The following is a 6,000-nucleotide window of genomic DNA, read 5'->3' on the forward strand; positions in this document are numbered from 1 at the left end:
ATCAAGGAACCAGAGGTTGATTGACAGGAAATTTAAATTGCAGGAAATTAAAATCAACTTAGATCAAGGAACCAGAGGTTGATTGACAGGAAATTTAAATACAAAAAAATTAAAAATCAACTTACATCAAGTCTAATCTTGGCATCAGAAGTTCTTCCCTGATGAAGTGTACTTAACATGATCCCGAAGGCCAATGATTAATGGAGGACGAGTTACAAGACTTGACCTACGACCTCCTTTATCCGGATGCTCCTTTTCAGTTCTTGACTTTCTCCTTATTTTGCGAAAAGCGCCCTTACGGGTTTTCACTTTCCTTTTGTCCATTTGACTAGAAGCGCCTTTCCAGGTTTTCACCTCTAGTTTTTTTTTTTCCCTGCAAATCTCATAGCAAAGTACGTGAGGTTATCAATTGTCAAATCCTAATCTTATGGCAAAAATTTTAACTGATTAATAGCGCATCAAATAACGAGATTGCAGAAGGATAATGTTAAAGAATGAGTATAAGGGAAAGAGAAAAGTATAGGGAATAAAGTATGACTTTATTATGGTTTTAATAAAAACAAATATAAAGTTTCAAAGAAAAAGGGTACAAAGATAGATCTCACATATTTCTTGTGGTTAACTTTGAAGTCCCTTAACTGCCATTATTTCTAGTACTCTGAAGTCTCATGCCATGACGGTTTGTTTCCCTTCTCGGTTTCATGCTTCTTTCCTTATTTCTCCCTTTTGGTTCTTGGGATGCCCTTTCGGGTTTTCACCTCTAGATCTTGATTTTTTTTTGGCTCGCTCTTTTAGGACGCCCTTTCGGGTTTTCATCCCTCACTTATTTTACAGAAAGCGCCCTTCCAGGGTTTTCGCCTTCTTTCCCACATTTTGCTAGTAGCGCCCTTTCGGGTTTTCACCCCTATTTTTTTTTTTTTAGGCATAGTATCTCTTGACGGTGTCGGCATTCACAGGTCTTGGAAATTCTTCGCCGTCCATGTGGGTCAAAATCAAGGCCCCACCAGAAAATGCCTTTTTAACCACATAGAGTCCCTCGTAGTTTGGTGACCATTTGCCCCGGGGATCGTTTTGATTTGGCAGCACTTTCTTCAGAACTAGGTCCCCTGGTTGGAACTCGTGTGGGCGAATGCTTTTGTCAAATGCCCTGGCCATTCTCCTCTGGTATAACTGCCCATGACATGCTGTTGCTAGCCTTTTCTCGTCCAGCAAGTTTAATTGATCTAACCTCGACTGGATCCATTCTGACTCATCAATCCCCGACTCCTTCAGAATCCTTAGGGAAGGAATTTCAACTTTAATAGGTAATACCGCCTCCATCCCATAAACCAGCGAATAAGGAGTTGCACCAGTTGAGGTCCTTACAGAAGTCTGGTATGCGTGAAGAGCGTAGGGAAGCATATCATGCCAATCCCTATATGTGACCGTCATTTTCCGGATTATCCTCTTGAGATTTTTGTTTGTGGCTTCCACCGCTCCATTCATCTGGGGGCGGTATGGGGAGGAATTGAGATGTTGGATCTTGTATTGATCGCATAACTTCTGAATCTTCGGACCATTCAAATTCTTGGCATTGTCAGTGACGATTTCGTTGGGGAGACTGTGTCTGCAGATGATATTATTTCTGAGGAATTTGAGAAATGTGTTCTGTGTAATGTGGGCATAGGATGTCGCTTCGACCCATTTAGAGAAATAGTCGATAGCTACTAGGATAAATCTGTGCCCATTAGACGCCTTAGGGTTGATGGGACCAATCACATCGATGCCCCACATTACAAAAGGCCATGGTGAGATGGGTTGAACAATTTGTGAGGTGGCACATTTATCGGATCCGCATAGATCTGACACTTATGGCACTTTCAAAAATACTTGATGCAATCCTTTTCCATTGTAGTCCAAAAATATCCTCGTCGCATGATTTGCTTAGCCATCATATGCCCATTGGCATGGGTTGCACAATTTCCTTCATGAGTTTCGAAAAGGATTCTCTTCGCCTCTTTTGCACCCACACATCTCAACAATTCGCCATTGGAGCTCCTCTTGTATAGGGTTTCTCCACTGGGGAAGTATCCTAATGCTAATCTCCGAATTATCCTCTTTTCGTTTTTGCTTGCCCCCGAAGGGAATTCTCTGGTTCTGTAGTAAAGCAAGATGTCATGGTACCAAGGTTTACCATCAGGTTCTTCTTCAATCATGAAGCAATAAGCTGGCTCATTCCTCGCCTTAATCTTCAATATCTGAGTTGTCTGCCCTTCTTCCATTTGAGCCATAACAGCCAGGGTAGCTAAGGCGTCAGCAAATTGATTCTTATCTCGACTAAGATGAGTGAAAGAGATTTCTTCGAATTTCTTAATCAGCTCCAGTAAGTACTTCTGATAGGGGATTAGCTTCGGATCCTTGGTTTGCCATTCTCCTTTGATTTGATAAATAATCAGGGCTGAGTCTCCATATACCTCCAACTTTCTGATTTTCATTTCGATAGCAGCTTGTAGACTCATTACGCAAGCTTCATATTCTGCGACATTGTTGGTACAGTCAAACCTCAACTTGATAGCTATCGGAAAGTGTTCCCCATCCGGGGATATCAATACAGCTCCGATTCCATTACCGGACAAATTGACAGCTCTGTCGAAATACATTTCCCATACATCATTTGGTTTTTCTTCTCCGAAGTCTATTTCGTTAATATGCTCATCGGGAAACTCAAAATCCAGAGCTTCATAATACTGGATAGGATTTTCTGCTAGGAGATCAGCGATTACGCTACCTTTCACCGCTTTCTGGGTCATATAGACAATGTCATATTGGGAAAGTATGACCTGCCATTTAGCTATCCTTCCTGGCACGAATGGGCTTTCGAATACATATTTGATAGGATCCATCCTGGAGATAAGCCATGTCTTGTGATTCAACATGTAGTGTTTGAAGCGATTTACTGTCCAGGCTAATGCGCAGCAAGTTTTTTCTAGGAAAGAGTACCTTGACTCACAATCATTGAACTTTTTGCTCAGGTAATAGATAGCCCTCTTCTTTCGGCCGGTATCATCATGTTGCCCCAAAACACATCCCATTGAGCTTTGTTGGACCGCCATATACAGAATCAGAGGCCTTCCCGCCACTGGTGGAACCAATACTGGTGGGTTAGACAGGTACTGCTTGATTTTCTCAAAAGCCTCTTGACAGACCGAATCCCATTGATTGGTGTTGTTCTTTCGGAGTAGTCTAAAAATAGGCTCAGCCTTAGCGGTGAGATTGGAAATAAATCTCGAGATGTAATTCAATTTTCCTAAGAAACTGTGCACCTCCCTTTCTGTTCTTGGGGATGGCATCTCTTGAATAGTTCAAACTTTATCGGGATCTACTTCTATTCCCTTCTCACTTACTATGAATCCCAACAATTTCCCAGATCTAGCTCCAAATATGCATTTGGCAGGGTTCAGTTTCAGTTGATATTTCCTGAGCCTCTCGAATACTTTCCTCAGCACCTGCACATGGCTCTCCTCTCCCCTGGATTTGATGATCATATCATCCACGTACACCTCCACTTTTTTATGCATCATATCGTGGAATAATGTGACCATAGCACGTTGGTAAGTGGCTCCAGCATTCTTTAACCCGAAAGGCATGACCCGATAACAAAACACCCCCCATTGAGTGATAAAAGCAGTTTTCTCCTTGTCTTCCTCATCCATTGGGATTTGATTGTACCCCGATGCCCCATCGATACACGAACACCTGCCCAATCCCGCAGCATTATCTACTAACACATCAATGTGAGGGAGAGGAAAGTCATCTTTCAGGCTTGTTTTATTGAGATCTCTGTAATCAACACACACCCTGACTCTCCCATCCTTTTTCATTACCGGGACTACGTTAGCTATCCATTGGGGATATTTAACCACTTCCAGAAACCCAGCATCATACTGCTTCTTGACCTCATCCCTAACTTTGAGCAGCGTGTTAGGATTTATTCTTCTTAATTTTTGCTTTACCGGGATTGTCCCAGGAATTAGAAGAATTTTATGCGTCACTATTTGGGGGTCCAAACCAATCATGTCGTCATAGCTCCAGGAAAGCAAGTCCAGGAATTCTTTGAGCAAACTGATCATATCTCCCAATTCATCATTCTCCACCACCTTAAGTTCCCTTTTCTCTTCTTCCGTGCCTAAGTTTATGGTGCATGTTTTGTCTCCACAAGGCACTAGGGAAGGTTCATCCTTCTCATCTCTTTCTTCTGTATGCTCTACCTCAGAATCACTTGAAGTAATGGCAGTTATGGGGATTTCAAAATTAACCAGAGGAATTTCTGAGTCTATTGAATTATTAGGTGTTAATTGACGAAGGGTCCTGAATGAATGAAAATAGAACATATTATAAGAATGGAATTCAAAAGGAAAGAAAGAGAGAGTTGGATATAAAATGCGCTATTAATTCGTTAACATTTATGACATAAAAAAAAGATCCATTTACAATATTACACTTGCCACCATGGACAAAATGATCAAGTGTAGATAACCAAAAGTACTTTACTCGAAATTAAGTACAGGGATGTCCTCTGCTGTCCAGTTGTCTAGTTCTTGCCCCTCAGCCATTGACTAGACCAGAGCCCCATACAAGGAATCCAAGTGGATGACATTGATGGATGGTTCATCGGGTGATTCTTCTACTTCTGTCGGATTTTTAATGACCAGTTTAGTGAAGACTTCCGTGATTCTCGGGAATACCTTGATCTTCCCGATTTTCTGATCGAATCTCTGATCCTGAAGTCTGTTCCTCATCCAGAATAGCCCATCCATGAGGGCATCTTCCTCATAACCCAAACCGCAATGGCCCACCTTCTGGATAGCCGGTATAGGTTCAACAATTCCTTGTAATGTGGCGCCTAGGCCTTTGCCTTCTTCATACCCATTCCTCGACATTATCTTGGCAACCATAGCCATAGCCCTTTCATTTCTTATTTCTTGTAATTCGAGGGCCTGGAAGGAGCTTTCCAACGACTCCTCAGCAGCTTCCACATAAGGAAGTGATTGTGGCTTGGTGACCAATATGGCTTCCTCCCCTTTCACAGTGATGATTTTGCTGTCCATAACGTACTTTATCTTCTGATGCAAAGTTGAAGGAACGGCATTCGCTGAATGGATCCAAGGCCTCCCAAGCAACATAGTGTAGGCCGGTTCAATGTTCATCACCTGGAATGTGACGTTGAAGGTGCATGCGCCAATTTGGAGGGGCAAGTCAATATCTCCCAACACTTCTCTTCTTGTACCGTTAAAGGCTCTTACCACCATAACACTCTGACGTATTTTCGATTGGTCAATAGGCAGTCTGGCCAAAGTGGCACTGGGCAGTACGTTGAGTGCTGATCCATTATCAATAAGGACCTTGGCCACTATACAACTTTTACATTTCACTGTTACATGGAGGGCTTTAGTGTGTGCCAAGCCTGCAGGATCTTTCTCTTCTTCAAAAAAGGTGACAAAAATGGATGCCTGGATTTGTCCCACTATCTTCTCGAACTGCCCCGGTGTGATGTCGGGGTTCACAAAGGCCTGATCTAGGATCTTTTGCAAGGCTTTACGGTGCACCTCAGAGCTCAAAATCAGCGATAACAGTGAAATTTGGGCAGGTGTCTTTCTCAACTGTTCCACCACATCATACTCACTCTGCTTCGGTATTTGGAGCAACAGCTCTTCCTCTTTTTTAGGTCCGGCGGGTTCTACCTCCTCCGTTTTCTCAACCTCCTCTTCTGTACTTTTCTGTAACTCTCCCATTTTTACTTTCCCTCTCTTCTTTTCTTTCTCTTCGTTCCCGTAACACCTCCCACTTCGAGTTATAAACTTGACTTCTTGCTCAGGTGGAGAGGATCTTGTGGCAGTGATGGGCTGAGGATTGGATTGGGGATTAGTATTGCTGGTAGGTCCGGCATAAGTCATTTTGAAATGCTCATGAGGGGTGAAGCACGGTTTTGGAGGTGCTGAGGATGAAGCATAGGCGAGGTTA

This window comes from Hevea brasiliensis, chromosome 14 (assembly GCF_030052815.1).
Source record: "Hevea brasiliensis isolate MT/VB/25A 57/8 chromosome 14, ASM3005281v1, whole genome shotgun sequence".
Classification (NCBI taxonomy): domain Eukaryota; kingdom Viridiplantae; phylum Streptophyta; class Magnoliopsida; order Malpighiales; family Euphorbiaceae; genus Hevea; species Hevea brasiliensis.